Source organism: Sturnus vulgaris, chromosome W, assembly GCF_052056855.1.
Source record: "Sturnus vulgaris isolate bStuVul1 chromosome W, bStuVul1.hap1, whole genome shotgun sequence".
NCBI lineage: Eukaryota > Metazoa > Chordata > Aves > Passeriformes > Sturnidae > Sturnus > Sturnus vulgaris.
In genome coordinates, this window is record NC_142282.1 from 19,380,743 (window position 1) to 19,404,833 (window position 24,091).

General features: G+C 46.0%; 1 pseudogene; it reads right to left on the reverse strand.

The window, feature by feature from the left end:
• Positions 1–9,208: 9,208 nt before the first annotated feature.
• LOC148220023 (endogenous retroviral envelope protein HEMO-like) lies at positions 9,209–23,946 on the reverse strand (annotated as a pseudogene).
• Positions 23,947–24,091: the final 145 nt, after the last annotated feature.

A 24,091-nucleotide genomic window follows, 5' to 3' on the forward strand; every position in this document is an offset into this window, starting at 1 on the left:
TGATTCATACTTATAGGATCTTCCACAGAGCTAAGACAAGACAGTAGCTCATTGGATAATTGAGAAAATGCCTCTGGGACAGTACTTCAGGATGAGTCCCACTGTCGGTATCAGGTGTTAATCTAATGTTATTAATTCCATTCTATTTTGACCAAATTATCATCCTGGGAGAAAATCTCCTTGCTGAAGCTGACACATTATCAGCTTGGGAACGGAGCTGAGACAACAGGAGAAACCCCAGCCTGGGAATGATCTTCCTGGCTGTAATTTTCCTAGGTCTCTAACAGTGTGTCCACAGGAGAGTGTTGCGTTTCCTAGATACATTGTAAATGGTACATCCCGTGACCCCTGCTGTGCCCTGTATCTTGGTCCCTCTCCCCTCCTGGCCACACAGAGCTGGCTGGGATCCAATTTCTCCCCGCCCCCCCTTTCCAGACCCTAGAAAAGGTCAGGACCCGCTGACCTTGCTCTCTTTTTCCCCCAAGCTCTCTTCCCCCGTGCTCTTTCTTTTTTCCCCCCACTCTCTTTTCCCGCATCTCTCTTTTTCCCCCCAATCTCTTTTCCCGCACTTCTCTTTTTCCCCCCACTCTCTTCCCCCGCGCTTTTTCTCTTCCCCCGTTCTCTTTCCCCCCCCCACGCTTTTACCCTGTCCTTCCCCCTCTTTTCTCTCTCTTCCCCCGCTCTTTTCCCTTCCCTTTTCACTCACTACCCATGAGAAATAAACCTGTAACTTTATCAGGGGAAAGAGCCTCTTTTGATATCTTGACTACGTCTCTGTGGCTAGGGCCCAGGGGAATATCACCCTAACACCTGAGCTAGACCGGAGGAGGGTGAAAGACTCTGTTTTGGGCTGGGAAAAAGCCTTAACAGTTGGCGCTCCACGTGCGTGGTTTCTATAAAGCACCCACGTTTCGCTGTGACTCCTATTTTCGGGATTCGACCAGCATAGGAGCTGATCAACTAGCTAAAATTTCTTTAAGCTGCATTTTGTGCAGTTCGAAGACTTTTCAGCACGAACCGGCAGCCTGTCAGTCCCAGACAGGTCGGTTCAGGACGTGGATCCACTACCGTGTACACAGACGTCTCTGCCTGCAAGAGAAAAGGTGAGTTAAGCGTCCCTTTCCGGCGGGTGGTTCCCGGAGCTCCGCGGGGGGGTCTCACCGGTGGCATTTTTCCGGCCCGGCGCTGTTCTCGGGAGGAGAGGCGGCGCGGGCGTGTTTGCAGCGTGCGCACGGCTCAGCAGCTCGTGGCCACGTGGTGCCGCGCGGGGGCTGGGGGGGGGCTGGACGCGGCCACCCCAGGCGCGGCGCGGCAGGCAGGCAGCTTTGATCGGTTTCAAAGCTGCGGCACAGGGAGGTTTTTTTGCGTTTTTGCGGTTTTTACGGGTGTTTGGGCCGGGGCCGGTCCCTACAGCGGCGCGGGCGCCACACATAGGTTTTGCTGACAAAAAACGGCGAAATTAACATCGGTTCCGCATCTAGTAAAGCCTGAAAACCGTGGTGTACGTCTTAACAACTAACTCCTTTCCTGTGTTTTAACTGTAGTGGGGTAGATATAGTGCAAATTGCTAACACTATGGGGATACAGCAATCTGCCTTACAAAAGAGTATAACAAAACAACTCAAAGAAATACTAAGTTCAGGAAATGTTTTAATATCTAATAAAAAACTAGCCCGTTTTGCCAGCTGGCTGTCTGTTGAAAAATCGGACCTTGAATTGCAAAATATAAATTCGATTTCATTTTGGGATGAAATAGGGGATTTATTGACTTTAAAAGTTAAAAATGGAGATAAAACTGCCTCTGTATTCCTTCCGATATTCTTACAAATTCGGAAAGTTTTAATTCAGACAGAAAACAACAGACAGCAGCAGCAAAATGATTCAAGCTCACCTTCCCTTTCCAAAAATCCCTATAACCATAACCTGGAAAGCACCCTACGGTCTCCCTTGGGAATGCAGCATGCTCAGCACGGCTGTAACTGTGCTGAAGCCCCAAATCCTCCCCAGTATCCCAGTTCTGACGATTTTTCGAAAATTATCAGCTCTCCTTCCTTGTTCATTTCCCCCGCGGACCACGGACATGTGGCCGTATCTGGACAGGTCAGGATCGGGGTCCCAGATAGCTTTTGACATGCGGTTCAGGGGGTGGGGGGGGGGCGATATGGTGACAGCCACATGTCTCCTCCTTCATCCCGCAACCCCCTTTACCCTCTGGTCCCAGCCCCTAAGCCTGTCCCCTCCCATAACCCATCCCTGCCCTTGGCTCCACCGCCCCCTCCCCCCTCCAAGACCCTGTCCTGCCTGGTACCTGGCGACCCCGCCCACAGGTGTTGCAACCCTGGATTCCACCACCCCTCCCCCTCTCTGGTTTCACATTCCTTCCCTCCAAGCTGCTGCGGGGTGGGGGAGGGCAATGTAGCCCCTGCTAGTTTCAGTGCCAGTGGAGGTGGGGGTGGGGAGGGATCAGCTCACAGCCCCTGGGGGATGGATGGTGCTCCCGTGGTGGGGGGGGGTGGGGAGCCTCCCGGGCCCGGTGGGGGGGGATGCCTAACCCTGAAAGTCAGCACCAGGAGAAAGAGTATGTACCATCAGTTGCTCCTGTAGTTTATCTTGGTAAGAGAAACGGAAAAAGAAGTTATCAACCTTTGTCCTACCAAGATAAAAAAGAAATTTGTAAAGTACAAAGAGAATTTGGTAGGAATAGTGAAATCTTTAAAGGCATAATGAGAGCCACTTTTAATTCAAACGAACTGGTTCCATATGATATCAAAGAGCTTTTCCGGTGTCTCTTAACTCCTTCCGAATATGATCTATGGGAAAGCCTATGGAAAAGATCTTTAAAAGTGCTTTTACAAGAGCTTTTAAAAAGCTCAGATAATGCAAAGGATGCTGATAATAATGATATCACATATGAACACCTATGTGGGGAAAAAAATTGGCATTGCCCTGAAAATCAAACCAGAGTACTATCTAAGTCTGTCTTAGATAAGATATGCAATGTTGCAGAAAAAGCCTTTAATCAATTACCAACAGTAGATACTAAAGGCAGTTATATTAACATTAAACAGTTTACTTCTGAGAGTTTCTTACAGTTTGTGGACCGCCTTCGTATGCAAGTAGAAAGACAAGTGTCTGATCCAGTATTACAAGCTGAATTAATTAAAGAAATGGCTCAGAGGAATGCTAATGAAACCTGCCGTAGGGTTATCCTTGGCCTTCCCCTGGAGCCAGCACCTAGCTTAGCACAGATGATTGAAGCCTGCGCCAGAAAAGCAGAACTGTTCAGTGCACACGAAAGAAATCCAGGACTGGCACACCCAAGGACCATGGCACCTGTAACACCGGAAGCCAAGAAGCAACCAGTGTCACCAGAGCAACTGCAGCACATCATCTGCTTCCAGTGCAAGCAGCCAGGACACTTCGCCAGGGACTGTCCACACAACCAGAAACAGAAGAAAACCAACAAACAAAAAAACTAACTTTACAGCCCGTACCCGCCATTAACACCATAGCGCGCTCTGCTATAAATACTGCGGGCTCCACACTCGCAAAAGACTCTCTCTTCATAAACAAAAAGGGGGAGGATGGGATAGAGGGTGTGGGGATGTATGTCAATGAAAATATTAAATGTTCAGTTAACAAGGTTTGGAAGCCACTAGGCCGTTTTAGGCTTGTGACTACCAGAGGTTTTCATTTCAGGTCACCTGATTGGACAGTCATAACAGTGGACTTACCTAACAGTACACAGGACGTGACGTTAAACCACATGAAACTGGACAGTGAGTACTTTGTTGTCGGTGACACAGCACACACACACCCCTAGAGATTGAGGTGGTTCCCATGACCATCAAGGGAAGCATAACTAGCCTAATTCTCCTGGCACGATGTCCTCTACCACCATATTACCTGGCTGAGGGACAAATCCTTGCCCAGGCCATTCCTGTTCCACAGGAGGTCCCAGTAGATGGAAAATCACCTGAAGTCTACTGGGCAGAAGTGGTGGGTGAGGACAAGCCCTCTCTGGCGTGTAACCTAACCCGTGGATCAGATCACCTCCATGTGGAGGGGGTACTGGACACGGGTGCTGATGTGACTATCATACCCGAAAGGATGTGGCCGTCACATTGGGAACTTCAGCCTGTGGCAGGCAGAATCCAGGGTGTAGGAGGAGTCAAATTGGCAAAAATATCAAAAAGCATCGTACAAATTGAGGGGCCGGATGGAAAATTGGCTAGCATCCGTCCATTTGTTACAGATTATAAATGCCCTCTATGGGGGAGAGACACCATGTCGCAGAGGGGGGTGAAATTAATTATTCCTAAAACTCCTCGGGATTTTTAGAAGCGGCCACTGTGGGGCGCCCTACCCAAAAGTTGAAATGGCTAGATGATACCCCAAAGTGGGTAGCACAGTGGCTGATGAGTAAGGAGAAGCTCAGGGCGCTTGAGGAGCTTGTGGAGGAACAATTGGCTAAAGGCCACATAGAAGAGACCACAAGTGCGTGGAATTTCCCGATTTTTGTGGTAAAGAAACCAGGGAAAGACAAGTGGAGGCTGCTCCACGACCTCCGGGAAATAAACAAAGTAATTGAAGACATGGGGTCTCTCCAACCTGGAATGCCTTCTCCAACAATGCTTCCCAGAGATTGGCAATTGGCTGTTCTAGACATCAAGGATTGTTTCTTTCATATCCCCCTACACCCAGAGGATGCCCCACGGTTTGCCTTCTCGGTTCCTACCATCAATCGAGAGGCCCCAATGAAGCGCTACCACTGGAGAGTACTACCCCAGGGATTAAAATGTAGTCCCTCCATCTGCCAGTGGCATGTGGCCTCATTGCTGTCCCAGGTGCGTGCCCAGAGAGGGGAGGCCATCATCCTTCATTACATGGATGATGTGCTAGTGTGTGCACCCGATAACTCTCTACTCCAGGACACACTTGACCTAGTGGTTAAAGTTTTAACCTCTGCTGGATTTGAATTGCAGGAGGACAAAGTCCAAAGGATGCCACCTTGGAAGTACCTGGGCCTGGAAATCACTGCACGGACCATTTTTCCGCAGAAATTGGAAATTAATTGTAATCCAAAAACCTTAGCAGATCTCCATTCCCTGTGTGGGTCATTGAATTGGGTTAGGCCCTGGCTAGGCCTCACTAATGAGGACCTAGAACCTCTCTTCAATTTATTGAAAGGGGAGAGAGAGCTGCTTTCTCCCAGAGAACTGACCCCAGAGGCAAAGACTGCAATTGAAAAGGTACAAAAGACCTTAGGAGAGAGGCAAGCTCACCGTTACCAGCCCGAGCTGCCCTTCAAATTCATTATCCTAGGAAAACTGCCACACTTACACGGGTTAATATTCCAATGGATCAAGGAGCAGAGAGAGTCACTCTTAATCATAGAGTGGGTCTTCCTCTCCCACCAGAGATCCAAAACTATCACTAAGCCACAAGAGTTAATAGCGCAACTGATTCGGAAAGCAAGGATCAGACTGTATGAACTGGCTGGCTGTGACTTCACATGTATTCACCTCCCTGTTAAACTGTCTGAGGAGGGAAAGAACTCTCCTGACAAATTGACTAAAGAGATGTTTGAGCATTTGCTCCAGAGCAATGCCAGTCTCCAATTAGCCCTGGACAGCTACAGAGGACAAATATCAGTCCATGCCCCATCTCAGAAGCTGTTTAATGAGGAATTCCACCTCATTCCTCGTGAGGAGTAGGAGACCACTCAAAGCTCTCACAGTGTTCACGGATGCATCTGGGGCATCCCACAAGTCGGTGATGACTTGGAGAGATCCTCAGACTCAGCATTGGGAAGCTGATGTTGAGTTTGTGGAAGGGTCACCCCAGGTAGCTGAACTGGCAGCAGTCGTGAGAGCCTTTGAAAAGTTCTCAGAGCCAATAAACTTGGTGACAGACTCAGCCTATGTAGCGGGGATAGTGTCCAGGGCGGAGCAGGCAGTGCTCAGAGACATCGAAAATGAGCAGCTATTCAGGTTGCTTTCCAAACTAATTTATTTGATTTCTCATAGAGAACATCCGTTCTATGTGATGCATGTGAGATCACACACAGATTTGCCAGGCGAAATTGCAGAAGGGAACCGTCAGGCAGACTCCCTTGCAACCCCAGCAGAACAAGCACGCCTTCCTGACATCTTCCAACAGGCAAAGCTGAGCCACCAGCAGTATCACCAGAATACACCAGGTCTAATGCGTCAGTTCCAGCTAACACGGAGTCAGGCTCGAGCCATTGTGGCCGCCTGTCCCAACCGTCAGCTGCACACCATGCCATCAATACGCATGGGGGTTAACCCCCGAGGTCTTGGCAGTTGTGAGGTATGGCAAACAGACATCACACACATTCCTATTTTTGGTCGCCTCAAATATGTTCATGTAAGCATTGACACATATTCAGGCCCAGTCTATGCCTCTGCCCATGCAGGAGAAAGGGCTATGCATGCCAAACAACACCTAGTGCAAGCCTTTTCAGTGTTGGGGATCCCTAAGGAAATCAAAACTGATCAGGGCGCAGCGTATAAGTCCAAGGAGTTCCTGGAATTCGTCCAGCAGTGGGGAGTGGAACATAAAACTGGCACCTCCCACTCCCCCACAGGCCAAGGTATAGTGGAGCGAGCCAATCAGACACTCAAACAGGTTTTGGCTAAACAGAGCAGTTCAACTGTGTGGATGTCTCCACAGCAGAAGCTCTGCAAAGCCATGTTTACTATCAATTTCCTAAATTGTTCATTTGAAAACATGAGTCCACCTGTGGTATGTCACTTTAACAGTAGTAAACAATTCAAGTTATCCCAACATCCCCCAGTTTTGATTAGGGACCCAGAAACCTGGGAAATCAAAGGTCCCTATGAGCTTGTTACCTGGGGGCGTGGCTATGCGTGTGTATCCACTCCCTCAGGCCCTCGGTGGATTCCCCAAAAGTGGGTGAAACCGTTTGTTCCCAGACATCCTGCTCCAACTGAAGAGAACGAGGAGCAGGTAGCAGTGGCTTCAAAAAGAAGACGACGCCAGAAAAAAGGAAAAGAAATCCTCATAGAAGGTGGCATTCCGGCAGATAGAGACTTTTAATAGGTTTTATAATGTTTGTTTTTCCTTCTAGAGAAAACCTTCTCTTCTCTCAGTCCCGTGATGAACCCCATCCAAGCTGTCTTCCTGCTAACACTGAACAGTCTAGCAGCTGCATGGATCGTCCCTCAGCCACGTCAGAACACCTGGGTGACCCTGGCACAGACGCTCCAACAAGAAAATAGATTTTCTCTTGCTACTACACGGACATGAGTGCCAGGAATTTGAAGGACTTTGCTGTATGGACCTGACCTCGAAAGCTCCTAACATCCATGCTGCCCTCTGAAACATGAACAACTTAATCGGAGAAGTGAAGCAAGAATCTGAAGATTGGTTCATTGGACTGTTCAAAGGCTGGGGACTCACAGGGTGGTGGACATCTATAGTCAAAACAATTGTGTTAATTTTTGTTGTTCTTTTCCTTGTAATAATGGCATTCGGGATCCTACGTCACTTGGTTTTCAAGGCTATTCATAGTCTCATTCCCTCTACCTCAGTAGTCAATCACATAGAAATGAAAGACTTGAAACAATCTAACCCTCCCACCAGCTACAAGTGGTGGGCAAAATCGTAATTTGAATGATACCAATATCCTTCTTTCAACTTTGTTAAACAAAAAACGGGGAGATGTTGTGTTTCCTAGATACATTGTAAATGGTACATCCCGTGACCCCTGCTGTGCCCTGTATCTTGGTCCCTCTCCCCTCCTGGCCACACAGAGCTGGCTGGGATCCAATTTCTCCCCGCCCCCCCTTTCCAGACCCTAGAAAAGGTCAGGACCCGCTGACCTCGCTCTCTTATCCCGCACCTCTTTCTTTTTGCCCCCCACTCTCTCTTATCCCGCTCTTTCTTTTTTTCCCCCCCACTCTCTTCCCTTGCGCTTTTTCTCTTCCCCCGTTCTCTTTCCCCCCCCCACGCTTTTACCCTGTCCTTCCCCCTCTTTTCTCTCTCTTCCCCCGCTCTTTTCCCTTCCCTTTTCACTCACTACCCACGAGAAATAAACCTGTAACTTTATCAGGGGAAAGAGCCTCTTTTGATATCTTAACTACGTCTTTGTGGCTAGGGCCCAGGGGAATATCACCCTAACACCTGAGCTAGACCGGAGGAGGGTGAAAGATTCTGTTTTAGGCCGAGGAAAAAGCCGTTACAGGCTTCCAATAAAAATCAATCTTTATATTACCTCCAATAATAATGTTATCTCAAAAGTGTGTTGTTTTATTTCTAGGTTCGTTAAGGCATCATTTTGATTGGGGAATATTTGGCTGCACTATTCACAGTGATGGCTGGCTTTGTAATTGTTGGAGGTTGTTTTCTTTTGTTTAAGTTTCTTTTTTTTTTTTTTTTTTTTTTAAAGGAAGCTTTTCTCAGCAGGCAAATAAACTTGTCTGCACATTCAAATGGTTACTCAACATGTGGCATAGTTTAAAGCTAAATGTCACAGTGGTCAGTGGACCTTCTGCTCAATCTCGAATTTTAGCACTTACAGTACCCATTTCTGCACTGTGCCACTCCCCCAGAACTCAGCACTAATGCAGTCCCTCATTAAAGTTCTGATAAATATTTAAGCAGTATGTATTTAGAAGCTGGGGGAAAGAGACAATCCTGCTTTTTACCATGCAAAGGGTTAATTAAAGACTGGATAAATCTCCGTGACTTAAAAATTTGATTCTTATGGTACAACAATTCATCAAGGTGGAATATGCTGAAATGTACACCCACAGTAGACCATGTATGTAATTTTATAGACTTTGCAAATTAACATATCTAATAAAGATGCCTTAATGAGAGGCTTAAATGAATAGCATGACATCTCCCTATTTTAAAGTATTCTCTTCCAGATGGGCTTAATCTTAGTTTACAGGATATGTTCTAGAGGGGCCTTTGTTTCTCAAGATAGCTTTAAGACTTTCCGGCCTCCAGCTGTGAGGCCTTTAGTATGTTTGGTCTTCTGGCCTAGCAGAATACCAGGACTATGCTAAGATATCAGGCTTAAAGAATTGCAATTATGCATGCTAAGGGTACTGAGAATGCATAAAAGGTATATAAAAAGAAAAGGAAAAAATCATGGCATCATTTTCCCCCTTTTAGAGACTAACAAGACTCTACCTTGTCTAGTATCTACTCTGCATTAGCTGCAGCACTGGTTTACACAACTGACTATTTCACAGGCTATTGCACAGATAACTGCAATTACAGCTACTATAAATGTTTCTTTTATCTAGGCCCAGTTTCCTAACCATGAAGCGACGGTGTGGAAGATATGGTCAAATTTTAAGGTGTTATTTCTGGAAGCTACTTCATGTCAAAATTGAGTCTCCTTCCAGATTTCATTCAAATTTTTCTTAATTCTTCCACCTTGGTCTACAGAAGAGTAATAAGAGGTATAGACAATAGCACATACACTTCCTTGTGCAACAAGTATGAAATTGAGAGCTATCTTGTTCTGCATAACTGCATTAGACAGACCGTTGACTGTTTCCTGTAAGGCTGAAATTGCATTTGTAGTATGTTGTTTAATATGTTTAATGATGGCTGAGATGTTTATAATTGCTCTCTTTAGTTCAACTACTCTCTAAGAGGGAAGGAGAGTTCTGACTATACTATGGAAAAGCGTGGGACATTCAGTGAGGGCATTAAGAGATCTTTTTCTCTTCTCATTTGGTTTTTCAAGTTTATCAAATATTGTTATATTTGGAACCACAGCCTCAAGGGCTCAAGCCTGATCTTTATTTACAGGCAGGACTTTCCAAGCTTTATTGTCACATACCCAATATAATCCTGTCCTACATGGTAGAGCTAGTCTCTGTCTTGTCAACTTCATTTTTGTTGCAATTTTTGAATTTAGTATTTTCCTGAAGTTGGTCTTATGGTAATATGAAGGAAGAATGGCTTTTCCTGTGACATTTACAACCACACAGGGAACTGTATAATTCCTGCATTTTATTAGCCTGCTCAGGGGTATAGGAGGCAGAAGGGTACTATTGATTGGTTTCTACTTTTTAGTATGGTTCTCTGCTGGAGCGTGCAGAGCTTTTGTACCACTAATTAGTGGTTTGTCATCAGTCTTGTCTGTTTCTGTTCAGAGCCAGGATTATTAGAAAGGCGACTGAGACGGATCCTCTTGTTCGGACTTGGATGTTTATTATATCTTATCAAAATTTGCAGAAAGTACAACATTACCTCTAGCTGCTTGCTAGAAGTAGGAAAAATGGCTCCAAGCTGAGACTGCTTCAAGGCCTTTTAAAGCTAAACAGACCAATAAAAGTTTAACACCTATATTATTTATACTTTTAACCCAATAATAGATTCCCATGACCCTTAGTGACTTTCAGCTGACCAATACAAAGGTAACTACCTAAGTTCCATGAAGAAGAAGGAAGAGAAGAAGATGAACAAGAAGAAAAGACACCACCCAAAATTCTCCATCTTGTCCCCTAACTACCACTATACTGTAAAAAACCTCAAATTTAAAACCCATCACTCGGTGAAAACAGACACATCTAACCCACTACACATTTGTGATTTCTAACTTATTATTCATATTTACAAGTCTTCTCCAAGGTTTCAGGTCCAGTGCAGTGTTTTTATGGGGGTCTGTGCCAGGAAGCACAGAAAGCTCAAAAACTTCAGATTCTTGAGATCCAACAGTTCTCTTTCATTACATTGCCAATCAATAGCCAGTTACCACCCCCATAAAGAGGTGCTGAGTACAGATTCAGCAATTGTTCTTATTAAGAACTTTGGATACATTTTGGACTACAGTACTATGGAAATCATGGGGTGAACCCTGAATCATGGTTGCCAATTGGGCAGACAACAGACCTATAAAGAACACTTTAAACCACATCATCTTGATTTGTAGCAGCTTCTGTTTTTTTAATGGTTTCAAGAGCAGTAGGGTTTTTTTACTCTGGAGTAATGGATCCATGGTCGTTTGTCAGCAACTCTGACCACAGTGAGGGTGGTCAGTATAACTTGGAATGGTTCTTTTCACTTAACTTCCAAGGAGTCACCATTTCACCACTTGATATAGATTTAATCTCAAGGCTAGAATGGTTGAGCAGGTTGTGTAATCTTGTGGATTTGGATAGCAGAACGAATTTTTGGAGCTTTTGCAAAGTGGATCTTAAAGCTATTAAGTATTTCTGTAAATAATTTTTATTGTTCATATTAATTTTTGCTGGGATATGTGGAACTTGATATAGCCTGCCATATAATATTTCATGGAGATTTATGTTGTTTTTCTGCCTTGGTTGTGATTCACGGAAAGATTCTATCACTCACGGAGTAAGGTATAAAGTAGGTATGTTTATTCAGCACCAGGCACTTCTCCACAAAGATATGCGCACCTCCCAAAGAGCCCAACCCTCCATTTGTTCTCTAAAATGTTACATATGCATCAGGTTTCACAATACGTCTATGCATATTCATTGCCTAGCCCCACTTTGTATTATAATTAGCTAAGGAGTCCTTCTGCACTTGCGCAGTGCTCTCTGGTGGTCGTATGGTGGTCATACAGGATGAAGTAAATAGTTTTCCTCAGAGTTGAACTCTTCACCCCATCTCCTTGCACATGATCCTTGGTCCCTTGATAGCTGTCCAGAGTGCAAGGCTGGTTTAGTCTGATCTAGGGGTCTGAGGGGCCCCTTTTTATCTACATGGCCTCACAAGTGTAGCATTCCTTCGTTCCTTCGTCTTGTTTTGACAAGCACTCTCCTCATCAGAATATCCTTGTAGAATCTACTTGTATTGTCTCACCCTGTCTTAGCAGGCACAGCAAATGTTAAGCAACATACATTGTTCAAACAACTTATTCTTAACCCCGTTGTTTCGTTCCCCTCCCTTTTTCTAGAAAATTAGTAAATTATTTTACTTAATACAGATTCCTCTTCCCAATTTCTACGATATGTATCCCTCAATGCCTTATCATGTACTTTCGACAAGGAAGTTAATATCTCTATTCGTTGCAACATTTTCTAATTCCAAACAAATACTAAGAGAGAGAATACTAAACTAACACCAATTAATATCAATAAAATAATGGTGTCATACAATGTATTTAAAGTTGCAATTGGTGACCATCCAAAGAGTGCATCCCACCAGTAATGACTTGCATCTGGTTTTATTCTTTGCAAAACTGCTTATTTCCTTTGTATCATGATGGACAGTAGAGTTTTCTATCCACTTTGTTGTATTTCTTTCAGAATTCTAATCAGGTCTTGGTGTTTAATCGCTTTACTAAAGTAAGATTCATTCCAATAAGTGTAGGTGATAACTTGCGATACATTGTGTTGTTGGACCTGATCAGTTGGTGGGATATCACTGATGTCAGATATAAAAAGTCACTCTCAACAATTCAAACAAAATCGCAAATACAAAAGTTAGAATAATTCTTACTAGACAGATTTACATTGACATTATCTATCTCTACAAAAATACAAGCAGTTCTTAAACACACAACCATGACCAATATATACAAGCACAATCTTTTGACTAGTATTCGATGAATTTCAAAGTGGCAAACACCTTGCTTAGTGTCAAGACATACGTCTTAGGCATCAGTTGTATTACTGTCTTGGTTTGAAAGACAGGTATGGTCTAAGGAAAGGCAGGAGCCCCTTTTCTGTGATGCAGAGTGCAACCCCCCTCCCTTTTAATTATTTTAGGTCCAATTCAGACGCCTTCAGGCAGGAGATATGGGGATAAGAATAACAGTTCTTTACTGGTATCTAACAAGGCAGAAAACAACAACAGATATAAAAATTGGCAACAGAACAGTCTAGCTCCGCTCCAGTCCCTTCTGGCCGCAGGCCGTCTCCCTGTGCTGTTACCGGTGCTGTGGGGGCAGGGCAGGTCCCGCGCAGTTGAAGAGGGCTGGGTGATGGCGGCCACGGCCCAGGGGTGAGAGGGATGGGAAAGTGACTCCCCCCTCACGGTGTCGGTCGTGGTGCTCAGCAGAGTGTCCGGAGATAGTAGGGTGAGCTGGGAGAGCAGCAGAGCAATGTCCAAAGGCAGGGAGCGTGGATCTCAGTGCTGGGATGGCAGGGGAGATGCCAGAGCAGAGCCCAGGTTGTCTTCCCACTCCACGGGCCAAGCGAGAGAGAGAAGCCCCGCTCCAGACCCCCCATCCTACCTTTCCTTTTCCGGTTCCCACCCCCTCCCCCTCCAGCCACCCCCTTATGAGAGAACATTATCTGTCGTTTCAAGGTGTAGCCACAATTACTTAGCATAACAATGGGAGAAAATTCCACTGAAAGAAAAGGGAATAGTTCAACCTCCAACATTATCCACCCCTGAATTTCTCCCATACTAATATGCTATATCAAATTAAACTGTTACATTATATATACATACATGCAGTTAGAGACATAGGCACAGTACTATAGGTATTTCACCCTAAAACAAGGTCTCCTTGGGGTATGCATGGGGTCTCTCCATTCTTTTGCATCACCCACCAGGTGCAACCTGGTCCTTGAGCGAATACAACTCCATGGATGGGATTGTCTTTGCTGGAGGCAGGATTTACCCAAACAGTTTTTCCTAGCATACCTCTCATGTGTACCACTGGAACCTTATCTCCATCTGATATTTCCAAGGGCTCAGATTGGGCAGGGCCTGCTCAGTTAGTGGAACCTCGGGTGTTCACTAACCAGGTGGCCTTTGGTAGATTAATCTCCCAGTTCTTGAAATTTCCCCCACCCAGTGCCTTCAAGGTGGTTTTAAGCAGGCCATTGCACCGTTCAACTTTCCCTGCAGCTGGTGCATGGTAGGGGATATGGTACACCCACTCAATGCCGTGTTCTCTAGCCCAGGTGTTTATAAGGATGTTCTTGAAATGAGTCCCATTGTCTGACTCAATTCTCTCAGGGGTACCATGCCTCCAAAGAACATGTTTTTCCAGGCCCAGGATGGTGTTCCGAGCAGTGGCATGAGGCACAGGGTAGGTCTCCAACCACCCAGTGGTGGCTTCCACAATGGTCAGTACATAGCGCTTGCCCTGGCGAGTTTGAGGCAGTGTGATGTAGTCAATCTGCCAGGCCTCTACATACTTATATTTGGCCCATCGCCCCCCATACCAGAGGGGCTTCACCCGCTTGGCTTGCTTGATGGCAGCGCACGTCTCACAGTCATGGATAACTTGAGAAATACTGTTCATGGTTAGATCCACCCCTCGGTCTTGTGCCCACTTATATGTGGCATCTCTGCCCTGATGACCTGAGGCATCAAGGGCCCATCGAACCAGGAACAACTCTCCCTTGTGCAGCCAGTCTAAATCTATCTTCGACACCTCTATCTGTGCAGCGTGATCTACCTGCTCATTGTGTCGGTGCTCCTCATTAGCCCGACTCTTGGGGACATGGGCATCTACATGACGGACTTTCACAGGCAGCTTCTCTACCGGAGTGGCAATGTCTTTCCATTCATTGGCAGCCCAGATTGGTTTTCCCCTACGTTGCCAGTTAGCCTTTTTCCACCTTTCCAGCCATCCCCACAGAGCATTGGCTACCATCCATGAATCAGTGTAAAGGTAGAGTTTTGGCCACTTCTCTCTTTCAGTAATGTCCAGGGCCAGCTGAACAGCTTTGAGTTCAGCAAGTTGACTCGATCCACCTTCTCCTTCGGTAGCTTTTGCAACCTGTCGTGTGGGGCTCCATACGGCTGCTTTCCACTTCCGGTTCATCCCCACAATGTGGCAGGAACAATCAGTGAAAAGAGCATAGCATGTTTCATCTGCTGGCAGTTGGTTATACGGTGGGGCTTCTTTGGCCCAGGTCACTTGTTCCTGTTCCTCTTCGTCGGCAAGACCAAAGTCTTCCCCTTCCGGCCAGTTGGTAATTATCTCCAAAATCCCAGGGCGATTCGGGTTTCCAATACGGGCGCGTTGCGTGATGAGGGCAATCCATTTACTCCATGTGGCGTCAGTGGCATGGAGGGTTGAGGGAACCTTTCCTTTAAACATCCACCCCAGCACCGGTAGTTGGGGTGCCAGGAGGAGTTGTGTTTCCGTGCCAATCACCTCTGAGGCAGCTTGGACCCCTTCATAGGCGGCCAAGATCTCCCTCTCCGTTGAGGTGTAGTTGGCCTCGGACCCTCTGTAGCTTTGACTCCAGAACCCCAGTGGTCGGCCTCGCGTCTCACCAGGCACCTTTTGCCACAGACTCCAGGACAGACCATGGTTCCCGGCAGCAGAGTAGAGCACATTCTTCACATCTGGTCCCGTCCTGACTGGGCCAAGGGCTACTGCATGAGCAATCTCCTGCTTGATCTGGGCAAAGGCTTGCTGCTGCTCAGGGCCCCAGTGGAAATCGTTCTTCTTGCGGGTGACCAGGTAAAGAGGGCTCACAATCTGTCTGTACTCAGGAATGTGCATTCTCCAAAAGCCTATGGCCCCTAGGAAGGCTTGTGTTTCCTTCCTGCTGGTTGGTGGAGACATTGCAGTGATCTTATTAATGACCTCACTAGGGATCTGGCGCCAACCATCTTGCCACTTTACTCCCAGGAACTGGATCTCTTGGGCAGGCCCTTTGACTTTGCTCTTTTTAATGGCGAAGCCGGCTCCCAGCAGAATCTCAGTGATCTTTTCTCCTTTCTGAAATACCTCCATTACCGTGTCCCCCCACACAATGATGTCATCAATGTAATGCAGATGTTCTGGAGCTCCACCCTTCTCCCGTGTAGCCTGGATCAATCCATGACAGATGGTGGGGATGTGTTTCCACCCCTGGGGCAGTCGGTTCCACGTGTATTGCACACCCCTCCAGGTGAAAGTGAACTGAGGCCTGTACTCTGCTGCCAGAGGAATGGAGAAAAATGCATTGGCGATATAGATAGTGGCATACCACTTTGCTGCCTTGGACTCCAGCTCATACTGGAATTCCAGCATGTCTGGCACAGCAGTGCTCAGCGGTGGAGTCACCTCATTCAATGCACGATAGTCCACAGTCAATCTCCATTCTCCTTCAGATTTACGCACAGGCCAGATGGGGCTGTTGAAGGGTGAGTGGGTTTTGCTGACCACCCCTTGGCTCTCCAGCTCCCGGATCATCTTGTGTATGGGGATCACGGCATCTCGATTTGTCCGGTACTGCCGGCGATGCACTGTCGAGGTAGGAATTGGCACCTGTTGCTCTTTCACCCTGAGTAGTCCCACTGCAGATGGGTTTTCTGATAGCCCAGGCAGGGTGTTCAACTGCTTAATGCCCTCTGCCGCCACAGCAGCTATTCCAAAAGCCCACCTGAGTCCCTTTGGGTCTTTGTAATAGCCGTTCCTGAGGAAGTCTATGCCTAGGATACATGGTGCCTCTGGGCCAGTCACAATTGGATGTTTCTGCCACTCTTTCCCAGTCAGGCTCACCTCAGCCTCCAGCAAAGTCAATTCCTGAGATCCCCCCATAACCCCGGCAACTGAAACAGGTTCCTTCCCGACATGTCCAGATGGTATTAATGTACACTGTGAACCAGTGTCAACCAATGCTCTGTGTTCCTGTGGCTCTGATGTGCCAGGCCATCGGATCCACACCGTCCAAAAGATCCGTTTTTCCCGTGCCTCTCCCTGGCTAGAGGCAGGGCCCCTCTAGCCCTGGTTATTATTTCTCTCCTGGGCATACATAGTGGAGGTACCTTCAAGGGGATCTGACAGATCATCCTCCCTTCTGTAATACCCTGCACCTTGGTCATGGGAGGCTGAGGCTACCCTCACTTTAGTGGAGTTCCCTCTGTTGGTGTTCCGCTCCCTGAGTTGGCACACCCGTGCTGCCAGGACAGAAGTGGGTTTCCCATCCCACCTTCTCATGTCTTCCCCGTGGTCACGTAGAAAAAACCACAGGTCAGCACATGGGGTGTACCCTCTCTCCCTAGCTGGGGGGCGTTGGGCTCTACTTTTGGGGTCCATGACTAGCACTGGTGCTGCACTGATCTTCCTCACCTCTTCCGTTATCTCCTTCATCTCCTCCTTAAACTCGTCTCTGAGGTCCTTAGCCACAGCAGAGACATGAGCCTGCACTGGGCCAGACATCATACTCTCAAAATTTCTGAGCCTGTTGGCATCAGAACCCACTGTCACTTGGTTGGTATCAGCATTAATCATTGCAATAAACGTGGTATATTGAGATGTGCCTAGGTTTGTCAGATTCTACAACATCTGCCCTGTGCACCTGACCTTGTCAGGGTCATTGTCATGCTGTCCATCCCTCCCAAAGAGCACCTCCAGTACTGCCACTTCTCTCAGCTTTTGGATCCCTTCCTCAAGGGTATTCCAACGTGTTCTCTGGTGGTACTCCTGCATTCTTTCCCTGTGGACAAACCTCTCTCTCACACTCATTAAAAGTCGCTACCAGAAGGAAAGGAGACCTGTCTCCCTTACAAATACCTGGTCCACACCTGAGTCCTGGGTCAAGGACCCCAAATTCCTTGCCTCAGTACCATCCAGTTGCACACCTGTACCCATAAGGTCCCAGACCCGCAGTAACCAGGTTGTAAAAGGCTCACGGCCCCGTCGTACAATGTCTTTTCGCAGGTTATGGAGACTCTCGTATGCCAGGGACTGGGTGATGATCTCAACTTCTGGCTCCCCTGCTGCTTGTGAGGGGCCCTTTTCTTGACCCTTATTATCTAGGTGCCTTGTTTTCATCTTAGACTTCCTAGTTTCCACAGGGGCAACTGTTGCTGCTGTGAGTGCCCTTGTGGTTCATCTGGAACCTGGACAGATGTAACATCTGTGGTTCCGACTGCTGCACCATCAGAGTCTCCCTCTTTAAGGCAGGGGGAGGGTTTCTCACCAGCTAAGGAAAGGTACTCCTTCAGCATCTGGCCCATCTCACGTATCTCCTTTGCTAGCACCCCCACCCATTCTGGGTGGTTCCTTTCCGAGGTGGGCTGTGGGGCAGGGTCAAACTCCGGGGTAATATCCCTAGTCTCTGGGACAGGATCAGGCTCTGGGGTAACCTCCCTAGTCTCTGGGACAGGATCAGGCTCTGGGGTAACATCACTAATCCCTGGGGTCGGTATCAGGGTTGTTATCAAAAATTTCCCCTTATCTCTGAATGTTAGATAGAACAGGTTTAACAGGGATATAAGCAACACTAGCCACAATATAATGTCATTAGCATTTAAAGTGGATTGGAACCCCTTGAAGACTGGTGGGGTGAACTTCAAAAACCCTGTGATGGGTTGAGAAAAAATTTCACCTGCTGCCACTTCCTCACAGTAAGTACCATTATTGAAGTAGCCCTAGAAACACACACTTAGAGTGCGATAGCTCTGAATCCATGTGGCCATCTTCCAGAGAAAATTAAAAATCCATGAATTCCTCAACTGATCAACCCACATAATAAGCCGGATAATAGCCACAGTAACCTTGGTTATGAAACTCATGTTTAAAAAAGGGCTTGCAAATGGGAGAGATATAGCAGTGACCACATGGAGGCCAATCCAGGGTAAGCTGGACAGCATGGTGTCACCTACCACAAGCTTGGGTAATTTAAGAACTGTTATCCCCTTTTCTACCCCTCTCTCAATGCCCTCAGGCAATGTCCCTGTTCGGGCGCCAATATCTGTCTTGGTTTGAAAGACAGGTATGGTCTAAGGAAAGGCAGGAGCCCCTTTTCTGCGATGCAGAGTGCAACCCCCCTCCCTTTTAATTATTTTAGGTCCAATTCAGACGCCTTCAGGCAGGAGATATGGGGATAAGAATAACATTTCTTTACTGGTATCTAACAAGGCAGAAAACAACAACAGATATAAAAATTGGCAACAGAAACAGTCTAGCTCCGCTCCAGTCCCTTCTGGCCGCAGGTCGTCTCCCTGTGCTGTTACCGGTGCTGTGGGGGCAGGGCAGGTCCCGCGCAGTTGAAGAGGGCTGGAGTGATGGTGGCCGCGGCCCAGGGGTGAGAGGGGATGGGAAAGTACTCCCCCCTCACGGTGTCGGTCGTGGTGCCCAGCAGAGTGTCCGGAGATAGTAGGGTGAGGTGGGAGAGCAGCAGAGCAATGTCCAAAGGCAGGGAGCGTGGATCTCAGTGCTGGGATGGCAGGGGAAGATGCCAGAGCGGAGCCCAGGTTGTCTTCCCACTCCACGGGCCAAGCGAGAGAGAGAAGCCCCGCTCCAGACCCCCCGTCCCACCTTTCCTTTTCCGGTTCCCCCCCCCCCCTCCCTCCCGCCACCCCCTTAGGAGAGAACATTATCTGTCGTTTCAAGGTGTAGCCACAATTACTTAGCATAACAATGGGAGAAAATTCCACTGAAAGAAAAGGGAATAGTTCAACCTCCAACAATTACTCTCACAGATAAACCCTTGTTGCTCCTGAGTAATACAGGATTCTAAGTTTACAGTTTGACATTTCCCATTCGCCCTTTGTGCCCATGCTGTATGCTCCAAGGGATAGAGCACTGTCCCCTCATGGTTTAATCCTAGTGCAATGATGGGGTGGATAACATAAACTATGGCAATGCGTATAGTAAGCACAAAGGCAGTCGCCATGTTAGCAGTAGGATCATAGGTAAAATTTACTAGAGTCCACCAGGATTGGAATTTTGTCTCAAAATCAGTGGCATTGTCCCAAACAGTTTTTCAGATTTCAATCAGAAAGGCACCTTTGCCTCCTTCCCTTATAATTAAAGAAACTGTTGACTGCATCCATAACTGTGCTTGTATACAATTGAAAGCTAGAGACACATTATCTTGAACCATAGTAAGTGCATCTATTATTAATCTGTGGTCTTGGTCCTCAGCTTTTTTCCATCTCAGTAACACTTTTGAAACCTCCCATTGACTAGTTACCAATGCTAGTAAAGATGACTGTAGGGGCTGTTCTACTTTTGTCAAATCACTTGTTGCAGTGGCCAGCTTATTCATTAATATTTCTGAATCAATTCCATTTAAGACTCCCAATCCCGTTCCGAATATCTCAGTTAAATCTCTTCTCATTTTGCCCCTGAAGTGAGCCTGCTTTTCTAACCATGTTGCCCAGCCCTCAAAGGATGTCTTTAGGAAAGAGGAGCAGGCTGGTTGGATTTCAGAGATGTTAGTTTGCATTAGTAATTCAACATGCTTGAGAGACCACTCTGGGTTAAATAACAGTTGTTGTTGGTCCATGTTTCTTATTACATAGGGTCCAACTTCATAAATTTTAGGTTCAATCTTAGGTGGCGTGGTCTGGGCTTGGGTACTAACAGAGGTGTCGTTGGTGGGTTGGGGCCTCCTTGAGACCCCCAAACTGCCCAAGCAGTTCTCAGCGACAGGGTACGTTTCCAAGCCTTGCCCAGATAGAATCTGGCTTGCAAAGTGCCCTCAAGCCAGCAGAGTAAAGAGATCGGAATATGAAGAGAGGCACAAATCCATAGCTTTATTCTATGAAGGGATCCAGTCTAGCATATTCAACTGTTGGGATTTCTAAGGGGTTTTTTATATGTTTCAGGGGGTTTACATTTTGCACCAATTACCAAGGGAATTCTAAAACTAAACAATCTACAAAGGACTTTTAGGTTTGAAACTAACCAGTAATACAAGAGAAAAATGGACCACTAATATTACAGGAAGATAACACAGGGGTCTACCAAGGGGGGCAGAATACCTTTTGGTATTCATCACCCTAAGCAAGCAATTTCTTATCTTTAAGGCATCGTTTTCCATGGGGCCCCTTCCAGGGGCTTGGAGAGGATTTTTGCTTCAAAAATGGTTTCTGCTCCCTCCACACATAGGTTACAGTTTATTCAGTTGTTGTAATAGGTATGGCATTCATTTTAAGTTTGAATGAGAGCTCAATAGTATTGTGGGTCTAAAAGCAAACTACTTCAACAGTCTGTACTAATGCAAAATTATACCAACAATCTAATTCACTTAGATGATTACAAATCTCCTGATACTTGTCTGTAGGACAAGTTGAAACACTAATTTGAATTCCTTTCTTATGGGTAGTCCCATTAATCATCCGGCATCCTATTCTGATTACCTCTCCTGTAGTCCCTTGAAGGGACCACAACCTTTGTTCTTGCCATTCTTGCTTTTCATATACCTGTTTTTTGTGCATGACCACAGTTGACCCGTTTAAATCTATTATATCAGAATACTTTCCCATGGATCCAGTGTACCGAAGAAAACCTTGGGACCAAGGCCATTCAACATTATTCTGGCTGGAGGTGCTTTCTAATTCTTGAATTACAATTGTAATCACAAACAAAACAATTTTCTTGATTAAATTTCTGCAAGCTAAATTACTAAATATTCCAGACTGCAATATACTCATTTTGTTTGAGTAAGTTTTAATTTCAGTTCATTATCACCTGGTGTTACTTTCCAAGGGGCCTCTGGAGCCTTCTTTACTTGCATGTGTGGGTTCCAAGCACTCTGTTCCTTCATTTTAATCTCAGTGAAGGTGGTGAGTAGCACCTGGAATGGTCCTTCCCATTGTGACTCCAAAGTTTTCTCTGCAAGAGACTTAACATATACATAATCTCCAGGTTGTATGTCATGCACTGGTCCATCCAGCCCTCTGCTCCGAGTTCCAGCTACATTTCTCAATTTCTCTGTTGTTTACTTAAGGCTACCATGTAGGTGGTCAGCCTTTCCTCTCCCACTTGGGTAAACAATCCCTTTTGCACTCCATATGGTCTCCCATAAAGCATTTCAAAGGGACTTAGCTTTTCTTTAACTCTAGGTTTAGTTCGGATCTGCATCAATGCCAGTGTGAGAGATTGAGGCCAGGATAAATTAGCTTCTTGCCCCAGCCTCACAATTTGCTGCTTAATTAAATGATTCCTTTTCTCTACTTGGCCACTTGACTGAGGATGGTATGAAGTGTCGAGTTCCCAGTCTATGCCCAAGGGACGACTGATTTGTTGCACTATTTTTGAAATAAAATGTGGCCCTCTATCTGAAGATATTATGGCTGGAACTCCCATGTGTTGGAGTCTGTAAGTCAAGAGTCTCTCTGAAGAATTCAGAGAGAAATCAGAATGCAGGGATTGAATTAAAACCTTTGGATGGATTGAAGTATGTTAAGCCACTCACACATAAAGTAGAGGTGTAAGTTTAAGTTTTAGAATAAGCAAGCAAGTAAGTAAGTAAGAATAAGTTTTAAGTGCTTTTAGAGAGTAAAGGTCTCAGATACCAGTGTAGAAGTGCGAGTTCTAGTGAAGGTTGAAAAACATAGTCCTAGATACTAGTGTTTCCGTGGAGGCTCCAGGAACACAGTTTTAGACATAATAAAACTATAGTAAGAATATTGCTTACATTTTTTAGATAGAACAAGATAGACCATATGAGTAGTTTATACATAACCTGGTGGGCTAGAAAACTAGAATTCTAATTGGTTAAGAAGTAGTGGTTTGAGTTTGTGTCTTTAGCGTGTTGGGAAGTTTGTATATAAGAATCTATGCATTCGGGAGAGCTTTGCCTTTTTGCCTTTTTGCTTTAGTCTTTACTTTTTGCTTTTAACTTTTGTTCCTGCTGTCTAGCTTCTCTCCTCACCTCCATCATCATTGCCCAAAGAAGATAGGAGCTACCACAGTAACATCGGCCCTGCCAGGACCTTCAGGAACAGCTTCTACCTCTGATCGGGACTTTATACCAAAACTTTAGCAGGGACTTTAATGCTTGTGACTCTTTGCCTTTCGAGACTGATGTGCCTTTGCAATAAACAGCTTCATAGCAGCTATTAGCTGCTCTGCTCTTTAAAGAAAATAACCACAACCTGACAAATGGTGCCCAGAGCACCAGAGAAATAACCTACACTGAAGCGTGGTATTATTTCTTGTAATAATACTTTGGTTACCTCCTGGGCTTTGGCAGTTCTGGTGGAAAAAGCCTCTGGCCACCCTGAAAAGGTATCTGTTAATACCAGCAAATATCAATACCCCCGTTTTCTTGGTAGTTCTGAAAAATCAATTTGCCACTGTTGCCTGGGCCCATGGCCTTTTCCAGTTTGACCAAGTTTTGGTTTGTGGCTATTCTTGGGGTTTGTCTGGAGGCAAATATCACACTGCTGGGTTACCTGAATGGCAGTGGAGTATAAATTTCTGGCAGTAATCTTTTCAATTAGATAGTTATACAGGGCGTCTATTCCCCAGTGTGTCTTCTGGTGTTCCTCCCTTACTAATGACCATAATAGATGGGAGGGGATGACCAGCTTCCCTTCTGCAGTAACAGCCCATTCTTCTTGGTTATGTGTTCCTCCTTGATCCTTAATTAGTTGTGCATCCTTTTTGCTATATACTGGCTTACCTTCAAGGGAGGTCTGTCCATCTGGAATTAAGGATCCCTCAATTACTACCTCACCTTTTGCTGCTTCTTTTGCCTCTCTGTCCACCAGTTTGTTTCTTTCCTCCAATTCTGAGCTCACCTTTGGGTGCGCCTTAATGTTCATAATTGCTACTTTCTCAGGCAGCTGTACCACTTCCAATAGTCGTATTATTTCTTGTGCATGTTTGATGTTCTTCCCTTGCGAGTTCAACAGTCCCCTCTCTTTCAAAATGGCTCCATGTGTATGCACAACCCCAAATGCATATCTTGAATCTGTATAAATGTTTATTTTCTTCCCTTTTGCCATTTCAAAGGCATGGGTTAGAGCAATTACCTCGGCCTTTTGTGCAGAGTTATCTATTGGCAAAAGTCCATATTCTATTACCTCTTTGCAGGTGGCAACTGCACACCCACCATGTCGCTTTCCACTGACGATGTAGCTGCTTCCATCAGTGAACCAGGTTTCTGCATCATCCAAAGGTGTATCCTTCAGATCTGGGTGGCTGGAGTAGGAGGCTTCGATAGTCTTCAGGCAGTCATGATGTACTGGCTCCCCTTGATTTCCACTGAGAAAAGAAGCTGGGTTGACAATGTTAGCTATGACCATCTCTATATCATCTTGTTCTACCATGATGGCTTGATATTTCAGGAACCTTTGTGGGGAAAGCCAGTGGCCACCTTTCACTTCCAGCACTGTGGACACTGTGTGAGACACTAATACAGTCATTTTCTAGCCCAGGGTGAATTTGCATGCTTCTTGAATATTCAGCACCACT